At 37.2% G+C, this 19,933-nt stretch overlaps 1 long non-coding RNA gene across 4 annotated transcripts in view; it reads right to left on the reverse strand.

The window, feature by feature from the left end:
- LOC134296636 (uncharacterized) overlaps positions 1-18,688 on the reverse strand; it is a 91,559-nt gene extending 72,871 nt beyond the window's left edge. Inside the window, exons 1-3 of one of the 4 annotated variants that reach the window (XR_010003446.1) lie at positions 17,417-18,679; positions 11,102-11,138; positions 1,347-1,975 (exon numbers count right to left, since the gene is read on the reverse strand). This is a non-coding gene — a long non-coding RNA (uncharacterized LOC134296636). Of the gene's footprint in view, positions 1-1,346; positions 1,976-11,101; positions 11,139-17,416 lie in introns of those variants that run through there. The other 3 variants (XR_010003445.1, XR_010003444.1, XR_010003443.1) reach the window with 3 other exon arrangements.
- Positions 18,689-19,933: the final 1,245 nt, after the last annotated feature.

The following is a 19,933-nucleotide window of genomic DNA, read 5'->3' on the forward strand; positions in this document are numbered from 1 at the left end:
CTTGGTATTTTCTTAACAGTTTGGAGGTTTTGTTATGTTTGGGTTGTTGAATAGTTTGCTTTAAGGTGATTTTTACCAATCATATTATTTTGAAAGCTGTTGATATACAGTGGGGGAAATACATAAATATATACTCATTAAATTGCTCTGATCTGGACATTTGTAGAACATCACACATAGGTCAGTGTAAGGAGATTAGATCAATCTGACACTGAAACAAAACAAAACAAAACTTTTTTTCATTTGCTTTATTCATTTGTATTTATTAGGCCTGTGTGATCAATGAAAAAAGAGTTTCAATACTGATTACTAAATTAGGGCGGGAGACAGCAAATAATTTATGAAGTATTTCTAAAATATCTTAAGGAGTCTGTATCATAGCTATAATGATATAAAGAAATTTTCATTATTTTTTGTTGTAATTGCACAAGTGGAGAAACTTCCTGGGCTCCTTTCTCCCTTTTAGAGTGATCGGGATAAAACTTGCTACAATGGTAGAACACATTGATCACTGTGACCCCCCCCCCCCCGCTCCAATATTTTAGACCATTCCACACATTAACTGATTTTTGGGAATTTAAAAAAGTTTTTATGAACAACACTTTTTAAAAAATACAATAGCTATCTTCTTGAATTTCTATTTTCAATGATACAACATAACCAGGGCATTATTCCCCACCCAAGTTTCAGAAAGATTTGCACATACACTGATTTTTAGGCAATTTTAACTAACATAAACTTAACAGTTCTATTTCACTGGTAGACCCCAGAGGCCATCCAGTCCAACCCCCTTCTACTAGGCAGGAAAAGCAGAGTCAAAGCACTTGTAACAGATCCCCATCCAGCCTTTGAAGAAATAATACTGATGATGATGATGATGATGATGATGATGATGATGATGATGATAATAATAATAATCGGAACCCTACTAGGTAAATTTTGGCATTACTGCCTCTCAACTTTGCCTACCTCACAGGGTTGATTCAATTTCCAACAATCCCCTTTTATCTCAAAATCCCTTTAGAGGATGATCTTGGGTTTTTCCCCCACCAAAATTTTCAGGGAGGAGAAAGAGGCACAAGGTGGTAAGCAGAATTCTGGGAAATGTAATTTGGGAAGGCAGGGACTCCTGTGGCATAGAATTCAAAAGGCCACATCTTAAACCACATTTTCCAGAATTCTGCCAATTTCTCATGTGAAGGCCTCAATGTGAGTGTGGACTATGCCTTTCTCTCTCTAGGCTGGCTACGTACTGGAGGGGCTTCTTCCTTGCCCGGCCATACAGCCGGGCATCCCTCCCTCCCACCCACCCACCCCAGGCTCCCTTCACTGCCCCTTTTGGGGAAAGAGCAGGGCTTCTCCCTCCACTCTGGCCTCGCCATCCTCCTCAGGGCCTTTTGGAGGAATAAAACCCAACCCTTTTGGAGGAGAAATGATGCCCACGATGGAGATCTGGAGCCATTTACAAGACTTACATAACTCCTCTGAAAGTCTTAGGTCAGTGTTTTTAATCATAAGATTTTTGCATGGGTGCCCCTCGCTTTTGTTAATATTGCATTGTATGTATCAATCTTATGAAATAAATATGACAAATAAGACACAGATGAAATTTTGTATGAACTTAGCTGGTGCAGGGGTGTTGCTGAAAGGGGTAGCCGGGATATGGCAAGTGGGGGGCACCTGAGGTGGCAAATGGTTGCCAGAAGGGGCTTGAGGCAGGTTGTGGCTGGGAGCGGTTGTCTGCAGGAGGGCTGCAGACCTATTCTGAGCTGGCTTGCTTTGGGTTCAGTCAACCATTTTGGTCCACCTTTCCAGCAGGTTGTGGTTATTCTCTGTCAGCATGACCCTGTGTTCCCTCTCTTTCTCCTTCTTCTGCTTCTCCCACTCCTTGGCCCATTCCTGGCACCGCTTGCATTTCTCCTCTTGCTCCCGTTGGCACTCCTTTGCCGTCATGGCCTTCGGATATCAGGAGTTTCTGGAACACAGGATGACGTATCTTTATTCTTATTTTGGAGGGCGGATTTTAAGATAATAGCCTTGAGGGCCACCTTAGTGTCATCTGAGATGGCACCTTCCCTCTTGGGAGGCGCTGTGGGGGCTTCTGCTTCAACCTTTACCTCAGGCTGTACCACAGCTGTGGTTGCAAGGGGTGATGTGAGACCTATTGCCTCCATCAGGGAGCATGGGACAAGAGAGGCCATTGTATAATTACCATCTCAACTGGCAATTTTTATAATACCAACTCTTTGAATCTTGGAGGTATCCATACTATGCATGTGTATTTATATTTTCTAGACTCCTTATTATGAAATTATATCAAATGGGAATGCATATATATTCTGTGGCACACTTTTATCAAGACAGTGGTTTAATGTTTAAGTAGAGATTATTAGTATTACAAGGTTCTATACCGTTCTATAGTATATTTTGATATTCTGCAGAACCAGTATTACATTATGATATTTAACTAGATGTTTCATTTTTTTCAAGATGTGAGGTCTTTTTGCATTTTCTGGAGGCTCAATAGATGACATTTTTTTCAGAGTATAAATCTGTGGAGTATTGTAGATGACAATGCCACAAATTGGTTCCATTTTTTCCTGGGTATGACAGAGCTTTCATGCAATTCTATCAGAGCTGAGATATTAGGCAAAGGTAAAGGTTTTCCCCTGACATTAAGTTTAGTCATGTCCGATTCTGGGGGTTGGTGCTCATCTCCATTTCTAAACTGAAGAACAGGTGTTGTCTGTAGACATCGCCAAGGTCATGTGGACAGCATGGCTGCATGGAGTGCCGTTACCTTCCCACTAGAGTGGTACCTATTGATCTACTCACATTTGAATGCTTTTGAACTGCTAGGTTGGCAGAAGCTGGGTTTACCAGCAGGAGCTCACCCCACTCCCTGGATTTGAACCACCAACCTTTCAGTCAACAAATTCAGCAGATCAGCAGTTTAACCCGCTGTGCCACTGGGGGCTCCTGCTTTGATATTAGCGCTAGCCAAATCCATGGTTTCCCCCCCCCCCAATATGTAAAATATACATAAAGAGCAAAAATCTAGCCAAGTCCATTCAAGACTAGCCATCAGCAAATGATTTATTTGTCATAACCTACTTCTCCTTATTAATAAGTACAGTCTAAAAATGGTTAGTTTCTTATAAGTCCATTTATTTCTTGCTGATAACACAAAATGGTTAAAATACAGATAACAGTGTGTGGGAGGGGAGACTTCGAGTGGGCATTTAAAAACAACAAAGATAAAAAACTATTCTCTTTTTTTCAAAACTGGCAATAAAAACAACAAGCTACAGCAAAGTATTTTGAAAGGCATAGTTTTGAATTATTCACCAGTTTCTTTCTCTCTCATTCTCTCTCCCTTTTTCTTTTTTTTAAAGCCTCTAACTTCCCCAGCTCTATCACTTTCACAGGGTAAAGATTCAGAGATTGCAATCCAAACCCAATACTGACTGCTGAACTATGAGACCTGCATTATATACATCCTACTAGACTTTCCCATGTGGAAAAAATAATTTCCAGACATTTTGCTTGCTACACTGCATGAGCAAATATCATATTATTTCTTCCATATGTTTGTAAAAATAGAGGGTGAAGGAGAGGAACAAAGGGGGGGAAAATCCAGCCTTTTAGAAAGATAGCAAGGGCAGAAACTATTGTAATTATTCTGGTTATTAGGAGAAATACATATGAGTAAAACTAGTTGAGCAGAATCAATGTTTTAATGAGAAATCTTAAAAATACATAGCACATTGGATTTATGACCTGGTGCAATGATGAATGCATGAGCAAATTAAATTAAAGGAACAAACAAACTGAGGCTACAGTCCCATATATGCTGAACTTGGAACAAGTCCCATTGAATTCAGAAGGGTTTACTTCTGAGTAGTTATGCTTATTAGACTGTTAACTGCACAGCTGACTTTAAATGAGAATAGATTTAAAAAATCAGGAATAAAAACAGGAATATGAATAAATGGTTGTATTTCACAATGTCTTGTGTGTAAGATTTCTCCTACTGTAGAGCCCTGTAGAATCTCAGAAAAAAATTCTGCCATTTTTTGGGTTTATTGCAAAAAGGGGGATCAGCTTTGTGGTGCTTATGAAAGATATGTCATGCCCAGGGGAAAAACACACACACACAGCTGATTTGAGATAACATGGGACATGGCAACCTTTTGCAGAATTTGTGAGCATCTCTTGAGTTTTCCTGATAATTTGGAAACTGCAGCTTTGGGCCCATGTAAACAGTTTGGCCGCTTCTGAGACAGAACTGGCTACAACTACCAATCCCATATCCCCTGGGCTCGAGTAGCATGAGGACACAGGATGGCACTTATCATTCTCTCTCCTGTTTTAGTCATAGTGTTAGCCAATAGGTACAAAATGGCTGATGGCTGTTGCTCATTGCCTGGAGTGACAACAGCTAGAGTGAAGGGTGATCAGAGAAGGAAGGAAGGAAGGAAGGGAGGGAGGGAGGGAGGGAGGGAGGGAGGAGGGAAATTCCTCTCTTCCCCTGTTCCTCTCCCCTGAATCATTTTGGTGCCATAACTAACATCAGTCCAGGTGACAATCAATGACCACCGGGCCCAGTAACCACTATAATCAGAACAGGAAGGGAATTGTAAGGATGGCTCTCTAGTGATGCCAAACTTGGTTTGGCGTCACTGAATGGTCAAAACTTCTTCCTGCCTCTGCAGCAGTCCAGGAACTAGTAGTCAGGATTTCCTCCCACTGCTGCTGTAGTACAAGTGCTGGCAGTAAGGACTCTCTCCTATCTCTGTAGCAGCCCAGGAGCTGGTGATAAGGGCTCCATCCCACCTCCATGGTTGCTCAGGGGTAAGAACCACCCTGGAGCCAATCTAGAGTTTAGACGGAATGCCTGTGTAGAACCACCTCTCTGCAAATTTTCATCCAGGTGAAGGGGTATAATGTAAAAATAAAATATGATTGTATGAAGCAGCATTATGGGAATGTTTCATACTGATATTGGGAACAGGTGTATGAATCCACAGCATACTATAAGTTGAACCATTGCTTGAATACCTAGGGACATGCCCATTTCTTGTATCTCCTACAGTGCTCTTTTATACCTATTTATTCAAATATACATTACAATGATTTCAAGGGGGCTTACTGACAGGCATATCAGCATGGATTTTAGTCACTGTACAGAATATTATAGTTACCTTATATACTCGTGTATAAGTCAACCTCATGTATAGGTCAAGAGCAGGTTTGAGGGTCAAAAATATGGAATTTGATATGATCTGTGGATAAACCAGGTATCATTCCATGGTGAGGGGAAATGCCATTTCAAGGGACCATTGTGCCCTGGTGACTGCTGCCATCATTTCCCAAATCTGGCATTCAAAAAGGCCAGAAATGGTGAGATGGCAGAAAGAGTAGAGCAGGTTGGTGCTTCTTTTAGGGTTTCCCTGAGTAAGCTAAGCTCTTCCTTTTCACCACTCTACACAGAAAAGGAGATGGCTCCTTTTTTTAAAATAATAGTTAAGATTGACCTGCAGATAAAATCAATCCAGTTTTTTTATTATTTTGCTTAATATTTCTGGACTAGAATAGGCCCATGATTAGAACAGACCCACTGATTTAGGCCCCTTCTACATGGCAATATAAAATCCAGATTATCTGCTTTGAACTGGGTTATATGGTATTGCAGACTCATATAATCCAGTTCAAAGGAGATAATCTGGATTATCTGCTTTGATTATCTGGATTATATGGCAATGTAGAAGGGGTCTTAATGGAAAAGCAGCACTGAAGTAAACAGCTTCAGTGAATCTACTGTAGTTGGGATAACCTATAGGATTTTGGTCAGAGTGGCAACATAAACAGAAAATTGTTGCCAGGGCAAAATATCTTTCCCTTCAGAAATCCCTCTACCTATGTCAAGAATCTAGATACTTGGAAGAAGAAACATAGATAGCCATCAGCAGTCTACTAGTAGGGGATAAATGGATCTGTCAAATTTGATCTCACTATAATTCTTGTTTTTCCACTACTAAGCTTGATTCAGTGTGATCAAGACCATATTAGTGTTTTCTCTCCTAATGCATATTTTGTGTACATTATTCTAACATATAAATGTTTGAGTGTACATTATGAACTCATTGCTTATAATGTATTTAGAAATATTTTTCATACTTTTCATAGGTCCACAAGTTTTCAAAGAAATTTATATTTTTCACAGAGGGCACTGCGATGTTTAGATCACCCTACTGCCAACTGTTTCCAGTTCTACATTTTAATGCTCCTGATGCACACAAAAAAATATTTCTACTGCATGAATGTCTCCCTCCTCTCTATTTCCCTGTCATTGCCCATGAATCAGTGTGCTCTTGACTTAGATATAAAAAATATTTGCAAATTATCACATCCTCATCAAGACAGATAAAATCCATATTCGTATCTGCTTTGAACTGGATTATATGACAGTATAGACTCAGATAATCCAGTTCAAAGCAGATAATGTGGATTATCTGATTTGATAATCTGGATTATATGGAAGTGTAGAAGAGGCCTAGATCTCTGACATCTGGTGAAGCAAATGGATCACAAGGTGAGGGTGGAATTATTTATTCAGTGAAAAAGTACAAAAACCTTAGGTTTATCTCCACAAGAAACATAACTGTAAAGTTTGTTTGTACCAAAGCCAAAACTATTTGTCCAGAAAAAAAGGATATTTTGCCAAAAAATGTTTTGTTTGTGCACATGCAGAAAAATCATGAGGTGCAAAAAAATTGAAAATGTGCAAAACATTTTCATAATCATATTCAACGGGGATATTTTAACAAAAAAAACCCAGTAAAATAAATAAAGTTTCATACCCCTATCATGAAGGGGTCACTTAGCCAAAGTGACTCCATTTTAGAATTGCCTGTCTGCTTTGAAATTAGAGGATCAGTCTCCCCTCTGAATTATAAAGATTCGCAACTTGCTGTTTGGCAGCATGTGTTCTAAGTTTAGCAAGAATCAGTTTCGGTTGAACTTGCGGTTAGGCCAATTCCGAGATATGTATGCAACATATATACGTTACATGTGTTTTGCTTGCACCTGCCGAAACATTGTGGTCAGAACATCCTGAAGTTGTTGACAACGCAGGATGTTCTAGCTAACCACAAACTGAACTGGGGAATTTCCAGTGAATTCCAGTTCAGAAAGAGGAACTAAAATGTGATAAACAACTGCTCTATAAATTGGCCGGGATGGAAACATTCTAGGCCGACAGCTTTTGCCAGCCTCACACTGCTGTGTGGCTCTGTCAGCCGGTAGCTACCTAATAAAGGTGTTTTGTCCTCAACTATTTTTGGGCTCTTCAATGGTCTCATAGCGGCTTGGCGAACTCGGGTATTTTCAGTGATTGGGGTAGTTCCCAAATCACCCCTTTCAACATCAAGGCATGTCATGGGCAGTGAGCATGAATCATAGAGAGCGGGATCATTAAGGAGAGGCTGGTGGTGATACCATCCGGGAGTAATTAGACACACCTTTCAGACATTTATCTTTAAATAGGTTTTATAGAGGCTCCTGTCAGATTTTAAAAGATGTGTTCTATTGACAACACTGCAGTAGGAAAACAATCCATACAGCCAACCTTATCCTCTCCTGGGGCTATCCAGTCTCATTCCTTTCAGCGTCTAATCAATACTTGCTATACCAGGTTCACTTCTCCTTCACCCCAGTGCCTCAAGGTGAATCAAGTGCCAACCCATGAAAAACCTGATAATGTGTTATCTAAACATTTGCTTTCCATGACAAGCAGAAATAATCTAAAATCAATGTACCAGAATAGATTGGAAATTAGATGAGTTTAGATATCTTCATGCACATACATCTTTTCCATTAGTATATTTTATGTTGCTAGATGGGAATGAAATTCTGGAGACTAATATCTCACCAGAAGGTAATATAAGCTAAGGAATTATGAATTAGGTAGGAACCTTTAATTTTAGATACTTTAGATATTTTCTATATTTTGATATCCTGCCTACCAAAACACTTCTGAGTCAATGCAGGACTAACCTCCTCGATTTGGCCCTCATACCACATGTTTTGTTCCTGATACTCCTAATGGCCATGCATTGAACATGCACATCAGGACATTTAGCTGTAAGTGTTTAGAAGCAAGATTTTTCTTTGTGTCAGGAGCAACTTGAGAAACTGCAAGTATCTTCTGGTGTGAGAGAATTGGCCATCCACAAGGGAGTTGCCCAGGGGACTCCCGGGTGTTTGATGTTTTAACTCCCTTTGGGAGTCTTCTCTCATGTCTCTACATGGGGAGCTAGAGCTGACAGATGGGAGCTCATTCCACTCCCTGGATTAGAACTTCCAATCTTTCGGTCAGTAGTCCTGCCGGCACAAAGTTTTAAAGGCAAGATGAGATAAATAGAATTGAGGTGGTCTAGAAAGTCATTGGGAATGTGTCTATCAGAAAGTGGAATAAAAAGAATTGGCCCTACTCATCATTAATGTATGCAACCCTTTTGATGCAAGACTAGTTTCTCAACAGAATTCTTCCCACACTCAGTGGAAGAGGTTAAAGACATGGCCTTGACTTGATTTAAACCTTCCTTTTTCAAATAACAATGAGCAAGATTTTGAAATGGCACTGGGCAGGAAATTCGGGGTTGCTCATTCAGTAACCCTTAACATGTACTACAAATGAAACATTGGACCTCAGAAAGATGGTATATGATTATTCTACATAAAGATGGTTTATGGTTATTATGTATGATACTTTTTAATTTGGCATGTAATAAACCTGAAACCTGAAACTCTTCCAAAATTGTTCTAGTCAAATGTGTTAAACTCTAGGCCCACGGGGCAAATTTGGTCCACCATGTCATTTTATGTGACCCTCCAGATGCTGGACTATAACTCTATATTCCTCATCATTTGACATCATGACTAGAGCTGATGGAAGTTATAATGCAGTAACATCTAGCTCCAGTTTGTCCTGTTTAGTCAAGATAATGGGGTTTGACTTTAAATACAAGGTGTGTGGATATGATGTCTGATTTTAAAATGTCCATTCCCTGACCTCAGAGTCACAAGTGCTGTTGAATTACAATTCCCATTATCCCTACTTTACATGGTGGATAATCAAAAGTTATTGAAGTTGTCATTCAATAACATATGAAGGATCAAACTGATTAAAAATTAAAGAGTATCAAGCCATTGGTTCTCTGTATCCACAGATTTTTTGACTATGGATTCAATGGTCCTTGGAAGGCAGCCATAAGGCTGATGTGGCCCTTAATGAAAATGAGTTTGACACCTTGTTTTAGTGTTTCCCAAGGTGAAATGGAATCCCCTACAAAGTGACCAGAAACCAAGCTATATCCCACATGACATTTTAGAAAGTAGATAGTTTGTCTGCATAAATAATATATTTCACTGTTATAGTTAAGAGAAAGCAAACTAGCACTCATGTAAGGAAGTCACCAATTGTCTGATGCTAGATTCCAACTTGCTTTAACTGTTTTAATCTTTTTTTTTTATTTTTTCCTTCCTTCCTAGTTTCTGATTTAATTTTTTCCTTTGTCTCAAAAGGCAATGTTTTCCCCAATGATTTTTCACTGGGAAAGTCAGCATTTTGCATTTCTGCCTGATAACCTAGCCTTTACCAACACACATTTTATGTGTTTGCTTTTCTGAGCTGCTTTTCTGAAGTTAAAATTCCTGAATAAAGTAATAACCGTGTTATATCACTGAGAACTATGATGCATCATAATGTATTCATTCTACACAAAAAACTATTTTGTAGACAAACTATATATTCTTAGGAATTCACCTTTAATGTACCTCTGCTATCCTACTCTAATTTCAAAATTATATCTAGTATTAGAGAATGAAAACATCTTTAGACAACATAAAATATTAGTAAATGTGAAAGAAAATGTAAAGGTCGAAGTATTAACTTCTTGCATGTAGTTTTCTTTTCGACATTTCATGTATTTTAAATATTTAAATATGTGTAAGTTTGAGGCAGGGAGATTCCATGTGGATACCTCTGATATTTTGAACTATAATTCATCTTCCTTGCATGCAAAGGACAGCAAGCCAGTACAGTGAAAGCAAATGATAAGCAAAGAGGCATGTGAATTCCCTGGTGGGTGAGGAATTACTCACACAAACAGATATTGCTTATACTCACCTTTGAGTGTATAATCTTCTAGTACATATGTAGGTCCTGAGGATAACACCAATGACTGGTTTTGGAAGCACAATGAGTTAGTTTTGTTTTCCCCCTCTAATTTGCATGACTAATGATTTAATGCCAGTTATACCCGTTGACATTTCACTGAAACTCTTTGCTGTTTCACTGATACACGGTAGAAATAGTACTCAAGGCTTCAGAGGGATGCTATTAAAGAGAGTTTCTGACTTTCAATAGATTTTATTTGGAGAATGTTACTGACATCTAAGTAAACAGCTACAGTGTTCCCTCACTATTTCACAGTTCGCTTTTCACACCCTCGCTGTTTCGTGGTTTTTTAATAAACACTAAAATAATAGTATAAATCATAAAATAATATTATAAATCCCTCTTTCTGCTTCCTTCCAAAGGAAGGAAGGAAGGAAGGAAGGAAGGAAGGAAGGAAGGAAGGAAGGAAGGAAGGAAGGAAGGAAGGAAGGAAGGAGAAGCCAAAGGGAGAGAAATAGAGGTTGAAGCAGCTTTGTTTTCACCTCACAAGGCATGCACATGCTTAAGAGGCGAGGAGGGGACAGAGATGCTACTTGCTAGTGAGATTGTAAACAACACAAATATAGTGTCCCTACTTTGCAGATTTTCACTTTTTGCAGGTGGTCCTGGAAAGTAACCCCCACAATAAGTGAGGGAACACTGTATTTTTCTAGGTCTTAGCCATTCTATATTTGAAACTTCTTCAGAATCTTGCACATTTCAGAAGTTGATATGATTGCAGTGTTGTGACAAAGTACTGTAAATCGCTGAAAGTTCATGTTTTTAAAACATGATTTAATTAATGCACATATTTTCACCTGTAATTAAAATTAAATAACCCTGTTCACATATATATTTATTTGAAAAAATGCATCCTACCTCTCAAAGCTCAAACTGGCTTCCAGGAGAGTCAGCACTAAAATAAATGGAAAAAAAATGGATTCTAGTTTAGTTGATTAATGCATTGATTATTGATTCATCTATGTTAGTCAAAACAAGATTAACAGTGAAATTCCACTGATGTTCACTAAGAAGGTTACTTCACTGTGTTCACTCATGAAACAAATGTACATAGACTTTCACAGTAAAGTTTGAAAAATAAAGAAACTACTGATGTGTGTTAACTGTTGAAGTGCAGCTGGTCAAAAATGGCAAAAAGAGTACTTACCCCTTTCATTTCTGTCAACATACATTTATCATCCCCTGTCTTCACCTTCAAATAAAGCTTAAGAGTAAATGCTAGAAGCGAACAAAAGGTATTTCCAGGAATCTAAGCAAAGCACACCCAATGGTCACAGTAATCCTTTCTTATCCTTCAAAAGCAAAAAGCACTGCAAACTGCACAAGCAATGTATTAGTTCCATGCTTTTTTTCAAAAAGACATTGTTTAGTTGTTATATAAAGCCTTTTTTTGAAAAGGAGCAACACATACCATAACAGTGTTAAATTTTTGAATCCATAAATTTAACATGGATCTATTTTTTTAATTATATGTTTAATTATATGACTTGATTACATTACTTAGGGCATGGGAAGAATATTCAACAAAATGTGGGCAAAATGGTTGAAAAACAAGTCTTGAGTGTTGGGAAACACAGCTAAAAAAATTCCAGACTGATACAATTTTTTTCCAGTTTGGGTTATTTTTGTGGAAAATACACACATGGGGTTTTACACAAAAACCAGCAGTTTTTTTGCAGAAGACATAGCATATTTTGTGCAGAAAATATTTATGTATAATAATGTTATTTTCTATTCAGAAAATGCATAGAAAATGCAGCCGATGAATATAGTTAATTGATGTATATTTGAATCTGCATTTAAATCTGGAATTTCCTTTGCAAAAAATAATTTTCCTGAACAAAAATCCTCACACAAATTTTGCAGATACTAATTGTTTGTCAAATACAAGATACTATGTGCAGAAAACATCACTCTTTGCTCAAAAATTGCGTGCATAAATATTACTTTGCAAAAATATTATTTTCTGCATAGAAAAAAGGCATATGAGTTTTGCATAGAATAAGATTCAAATTGTGAATAGTATCTGAAAACTGCAGGTTTTGAATAATTCCATACAGTAGAGAGAAAATAAGTTTGTATCCCATCCTTCAAAATAACAATAGGGATGATTATATCTGTACTTTATGTTTTGTCTTTCAGCCAAATGTCTGGAATGGAAACAGGAGCGAATCTAGTTCATAATTCTTTCATTTAAATACTGAATAAATGAATGCAAATTAAACCAGGAAATTCTCAGTCCCATATTTGCACTAAATGAAAGCAGCCAGCCTGCTAAAATTGCTGTAAGAGTGATTTTTTTTTATCAGAGAGGGTGAAAGACAGACCAGTTTTCCAACATTACACATGTACATCAGCAGGACAAGCAGCCATGCTTGAAACCAATGACATACGTTGAAGACTCTGTCAGTCATGAATCAATAGGAAATGAATGATGAAATCTGATGTTTTGGTAGTATTCAAAATATTGCCAAGGGAAGAAAGACATTCTTCCAACTGAGCAATCTGTCAGTTTTTGCTTCAAAAAAAAATCCACAGAATTCAGGCCTGATTGTGCACTTAAACGGATGGTCAGTGTCAAAAATTCACAATAAGATAGATATTAAGTGCAACAAGCCTCCATTTTCATTCCAGTATGGAATAACCCTGATGTTAAAACTGCTGAAGAAATTATGCATGGATGAATTTTTAAAATATGTATTTGAAATCTCTCTCAGACTTCGTTTCTTCAGGCCACTTTATATGGAAAACAACTATATAGTTTCAGAATCCTTGTGTGATAAAGTTCATATAGATTCTGTTATAGAAATGAAATGAAATGTAGAGGTATGTAATCTGAAAGCAAATTTCTTGACCAGTGTTAGAGGAATTTGATCTTTACAGATTCCTGTACAATATGTGTGAACAGAGGTGAACTAACCAAGGTGTCAGCTTTCCTGATGGCAAGCCCACTTAAACATTAGGCAACATGATATAAATGGTAGTCATCTTTTCAAAACTTTTAAATATAATAGAAGATCCAATATTATTACTTATGCAACAAAAATTTATATTTTATTACTATTTTAATTAAAATATAAAATTATTTTTGAGGATACTTTATCTTTAAGAATATAATAAAGAACTCTGAAAAATAATTCAGATTTGGGTTATGTGAGGTTGATGCAAATGTTCTGTAGGCTCAGATCTTTTGTGGATAGATCCCCTTTGTCTTCTGGCAACCAATATTTTTTAAAAGCAGTCCACCACTGGCAGGAACCTAAACAGTTTAAAATGGACAGTTTAAATCTATCTCTAGTGTCTCTGTCTCTATCTGTCTGTCTGTCACTCTCTCTCTCTTCGTCATCGTCATCATCATCATCATCAAACTTTATCATGTGGGAATATGATTAATTCAGAAATTGAATGGAGGGGAATTTTGGAGTGCAAAAATAGCACCCACCTCACTAATTGTTCCACATTTTGGGGAAATAAACTTACTCATTCTGTTGGACTATCTTTTAGTTTTGTTTTTGAGAATAGTGAAAGTTTTAAATGTCACTTTCAAGGCTCCAAATCCTATGAATCTAGACTAGACAGTGGACTGGGTGTTGTTCTTCTACTTTGCTTTTCCATCCCAACTCAACGATGTCCCTGCTGTGTCTGCTCTTTTCAGGCATTGGATCTTGTGTGGCATGTGTGCACCATACAGAGCTGAATCATTTGCACTTATGAATTATTAGTAGCATTTGGACTTCAAAACCCTCACTGCAGATGTATTTGTCAATAAAGTACTTGCAGCTAATGTACTCTTCCTCCAGAGGATTCATTGTAATACATCATAGTTATAGGTGGGGAAGGGTAGAGCTGGAAGTCATTTTTCAATTAGTATTGCTGGAGTTTTCATTTGGAGAAATTCTTATCTCTAATAGTCAACATTTTAAGCTGTCATTTTAAAGGAGGGGTATTAGAAACTCCAAGTTAGTCTCTGCTTCACTTAGCCTCTCTAATGTCAGCTTCTTAATCCACTTTTTCTTTGTGATTTCATCTCATACCTGAGACAATAATGAAACTAGACATAACTTTATGACTCACATACCTACTTGTGAGAATGCCATCTCTTCTTACACTCGCAAAAAGAGACACATTGATATTTGTCTAGACAAACTGAGAAAAAGAATTGGAGAAAGGAGAAAAGAAGCACTGCCCCCACATATACTAGATAACATGCTGCTGCTGTAGTTACAAGGTATGGTATTACAGCTCTCACTTACAGAGAAAGCCACTCCTAGCTGAGGGCAAGAAGAAAGAACATAACAAAACTAGAACATGTTTCCTTACTCCTGCTTTAACCGATTGTCATGGTTCCATAGAAATGTCAATGTGTTACCAAAATTAATGATTAATGGAGTGTCCAGAGCATGGAGAAATAATTTTAAAATCCCAGAATCTCTCATAATAGATTCTGTTAACTCTAGTCAGTTTTGGAGAAAACACAACCTTTTTTTGGGGGGGGGGGGGGGAATAACAATCATAACCTGATTGAAAAGGAAAAAATGATGCAAATCATGAATACTGATAACAAAATGGAGTCTTGAGTCTGAACATGCTCAGTACAATCACATGTCTATAGCTCTTCCACACTGACCTCAGTGTGATTGAGGTCAGTCGCACTGGCAAATCAATATATACATGCAATACAGTATAGCAAATATATATGTATTAACAAACAAATAATGAAGGTTTGGAAGGTTGCTATTTCCAACAGAGAAGTAAAATTTTCTAATAAAACTGATTTTAACAGTCCTTACAAGAACTTAAGAAATCTGGATTCATTTTCCTGTGAACTTGTAAGTTGCATATTGTCACCAGTACTAGAAGCTATAGATAACCTTCATCAAATTGTCCAAACCTCTCTTTCAAGCCATCTAAGAAAATGGGAATCTACACTGCACAAATTAATTGCATGCCGAGTGAAGCAGTACCTCCAGTTGTTTATTTTGAAAATTCTGCTCATCAAATTGAAGCTTGAATCCCTACATGGAACTGGACTACAAAATTCACAATCTCCTCATATCATGGCCAAATTATAGTTCCGCAATATCTTGGAGGTTGGAATCTACAGCTCTAGGAGAGTTTCTAAAAAAACAAATATATATGTAGCCACTCTTTACTGCAGGAATATTAGTGTGCTTAGGTAAAATATTAAACAAAAGAGATTTTGGAGCAATCATACATATATCAACATCATATTTGCTAATTTGTTTTCAATGACATATCTATATGCTCATGTTTTCAGATAAAAGAGAGAAAGAAAGAGAGAAATGAACTCAAAGACTGGAAAAGCAGTTTTCTTATAGCAAATTAAAAATATTAAAGAATGGAAAATACTTTCTGCACTACCTCTGATTCAAGGTATTTCAGAGCTCTTAACATTTGGTAAGGAATTTTGATGTCAACAATTCAAAGAAAATACGTATTATACTTTAAGTATATGTACTATACTTTATAGGAGCCCCTGTGGTGAAGTGTGTTAAAGCGCTGAGCTACTGAACTTGCAGACCGAAAGGTTCCAGGTTCAAACCCCGGGAGCGGTGTGAGCAGCCGCTGTTAGCTCCAACTTCTGCCAGCCTAGCAGTTTGAAAACATGCCAATGTGAGTAGATCAATAGGTACTGCTCCGGCAGGAAGGTAACGGCGCTCCATGCAATCATGCCGGCCACATGACCTTGGAGGTGTCTACCGACAACGCCGGCTCTTTGGCTTAGAAATGGAGATGAGCACCAACCCCCAGAGTCAGACATGACTGGACTTAATGTCAGGGGAAACCTTTACCTTTTACTATACTTTATGCACTTACTTTGAACCATTCAGTTGTCATTGTTATAATGAATGTCTTAATTATAATGACAACTTAATTTAATAAATTCAGGACAAACCTGCAAAGATTAAACTAAAAGGTTAGGAAAAATAAATAACAATTAATTATGTCAGTCACTAAAATACAGTTTGCTGAAAGCATTCTTAACAGCTATGAAGTACGAGAAGCAAAATCAAATCATTCTGATCAACAAGTTTGGCTTCTAGCCTATGTACATCTGGATCACTTGAATGCTTCAGTGGACTGTTGTTGCTGCTGATCCTGTTAATATTCCTATTTTATTCATTTATATCCCATATTTAAAGATAGCTTTGTTGTTGTCTGCCTTCATTTTTTTTTACAATTTATGGCAATCCTAAAGTGAATATATCACTGGATTTTATGGGGCCGAGAGTCTACAACATATTAAAAATACAGATTTAAAAATATACAAAAATCAATTATATATACTTGTATGTGTTATTTTAAAAACAATCTGTTGAGTCAAAACTATGAAAAATACATCGTAAGATATTTTTGTGAAAGAAATCAATAAAACAGCAGATCACAGATTAAAACCCCATTATAATTAATTTCCAGAAACCTCATGTAATAGGAATGTAATCTCTTGTCAACTAAGCAAGAAGGGGGCCATCATAGCTTCCATAAGGAAAGGACTGAAAAAATCTGGGAGTAGCCACCAAAAAGATATTTCCTTCTCACAGAAAGAGGCTAAATAAATGAGGCATGGGCAATTGTCTCATTGCCACATATCCTTCATGGGAGCACTGGATTATGTTCATAGACTATAACAATGCGGAACAAGCATTCTCCCAGAAGAATTCAGAGAATCCTTCAGCCAATGTGGGTCCATATTACACAGACTGGGAGAGGCAATTCAAAAAAAGAAAGTGAAATAACAGTTTTCCATTACCATATGACCCAATTGTTAACATCATTATCATTAGCCTTTTAAAAAAATGGAACATCACACAATTGTGTGAATTGGCAGGAATGGCATTATTTCTATTTATTTTTAAAAAACAAAAAAACCCAGGATATTATATATTATAAATATCCTTGATATCTATAATGCCTGCAGGTTTCATCCACAGGTCTACCGGCCCTTTTAGATTTTTTTAAACATAGGTGAAAGAGATATAGATCCAGAGCAGATCAAGACATGACCCAAATTAATGGATTGTCCTCTAAATCAGATCAGATGCCCAGGGACATATCTACTTATATGCACCACTGTTTGCTCCACATTCTTCATGGGACCAATAGACTAATTTTCACTTGTCTAAATTCAAAGATGAGAAACATGTGACTCACCGTCCAACTGAAACCGGCATGTTTTCCTTCTTTCCCTGTGTGCTGTCCTACTTGGCTTTCCCTCCCTTGCTTATTTCCTGGTTGCTGTTCTTGGGAGGAATGTTCCATTGGCTCCTGTTTTGGGGGTGGAGCTTGGGACTCCCCTTTAGGTTTGGATGAGATGGTTCAGCCTGGGAGCTAATCTCTAAGGCTTTTTCCCCTCCTATTGCCATTCCAGAGAAAAACCTTAGAGATAGGTCTTAGAATTGGTCTGGGTTCTTTGACCTGGCAAATTCAAACAGGCAACATAAATCACGTACTTACCTTACAGTTTACCTCATAGCCTTGTACTTACCTTACAGTTTACCTCATAGCCTTGTACTTACCTTACAGTTTACCTCATAGCCTTGTACTTACCTTACAGTTTACCTCATAGCCTTGTACTTACCTTACAGTTTACCTCATAGCCTTGTACTTACCTTACAGTTTACCTCATAGCCTTGTACTTACCTTACAGTTTACCTCATAGCCTTGTACTTACCTTACAGTTTACCTCATAGCCTTGTACTTACCTTATAGTCACATCATAGCTTTAGGTATTTACCTCATAGCCTCATACTTACCATTACAGATAGAGCTCATCATAGCCAAGTACTTACCTTATAGTCACATCATAGCTTTAGGTATTTACCTCAAAGATAGCAAAGCTTATAGTTCACCTTGTACTTACCTTATGTACTTACCTTATAGCTTATCACCTTATAGTTTACCTCAGAGTTATTATAGATAGTTCACTATAGCTGGTATTTACCACTAAAGTCATTATAGATAGTGCTTATCATAGCCTTGTACTTACCCTATAGTACCTACCTTTCCTCATAGCTTGTGTGTTAATCCTTTATAGTCTCTATAGCTTTCATTCTCAATCAATATAGTTTTATTTCTGTATAATTTCAGTGATTTTACCTCATATTATTTCTAATACATTAAAAGGACTGTTTCCTGTTTTCAATAAACAATATTTTTGGTTATCTTTAATCAGCTTCTAGAGTATTTACTTTGGGGTTTGAGGTATAATTATAAGGTAAACCGAAGCCGCTTGGGTAGCCAGACCTAGAGATAGCCATTTTCCCCCAGCGTGCCTTCACACCCTGAGTACCCCCTCCAATATATCTCTAAAGTTTCCAGACCTCTAAAATTTAGAAAAATGCTCTATTTTTCAACCAAAATAGACAAATACAATGCAAAACTATCATTAAAGATTTTGTGTGTGTTGAGAGCCTATGTCCTATATTGCTTTTATGATCTCCTAAGGTGCAAAACCAGCCATTCCTAAGTCAATTTCTTGATGTCATACAGTTGTGCCAGGAGAAATAGTGTGCCCACAGGGAGAGTCCTGAGCCAAAGGAACGATCCCCATCACTTTCACATATATCTCTCCCTTCATGAAATGGAAAGGTATCTGATATTAGAAATAACATTAAAAATGAAATGGATAAATATTTCAGCTTCTCAAATTATTGTCATCCTGGAGCAAAGGAAAGATAGATTACAAAGCAAAATATCACAAAGTCTTCCTCTATATCTTGTCTAAGGAAAAAAGTTTATCTTTTTTTAAATAATAATAATAATTTTTATTAATACATTTTCCATGAGAGATGGGAAGTAGGCAAGGGAAAAGGGAGAGGGGGTAAGGAAGGGGGGAGGGGAGAAAGGAGGGAAAAAAGAAAAAAAATATAATTATATTAAAATTGAAAATGGGGGGGAGAGAAAAAAGAAAAAAAGGAAAAAGGGATATATATATAGAATTTCCTTTCTTCTTTATAGTGGGTGATGCAAAAACAAAAAATTTCCATTATTTGTCTTATACTGTGTTCTTCTGTGGTTCATTTCGTATTCTCTCTCCATTTTAGATTAAGATATTTAACTTGTTTTCTTTCATCCAATCTTTAAACGGAGTCCGGTCCGTCCTGTTTCTGCTCTTTCCCTGGGTTTTGGAGATCAGGGAGGTCAATTCGTCCATATTCATAATGTCCATCATCTTTTCAATCCATTCTTCTTTAGTAGGTGTATGTTTCTGCCTCCAGCCTCATGCGTAGATGATTCTTACCGCTGTAGTGATATAGGTGAAAAGTTTGTCCGTATTTGTAGTCCAATCTATATTTGTTATTCCTAGCAAGAAGCATTCCAATTTTAGAGGGATTTTTGTTTTTAAAATTTTCTGGCTTAATTCATGTATTCTTTTCCAATACCATTTCGCTTTGTCGCATATCCACCAGAGATGGTGGAAGGTTCCTTCTATTTTGCTGTATTTCCAGCAGTTGCCGTTTAGGTCCTTGAGATTTTTGCCAGTGTGGAGGGGGCATATACCACTGATGTGCCATCTTGATCAAGTTTTCTTTTAAATTGTATGAGTATGTATAGTTCATTTCCCCCCCTATTGTCTCCCATTCTTCTAAGGTAATCATTCTCCCTATGTTTCTCCCTATGTTTCACTGTTTGATACTTTCTTTCTCTGTGTTCCATTTGAATAGTATT

Source organism: Anolis carolinensis, chromosome 2 (assembly GCF_035594765.1).
Source record: "Anolis carolinensis isolate JA03-04 chromosome 2, rAnoCar3.1.pri, whole genome shotgun sequence".
Taxonomy (NCBI): domain Eukaryota; kingdom Metazoa; phylum Chordata; class Lepidosauria; order Squamata; family Dactyloidae; genus Anolis; species Anolis carolinensis.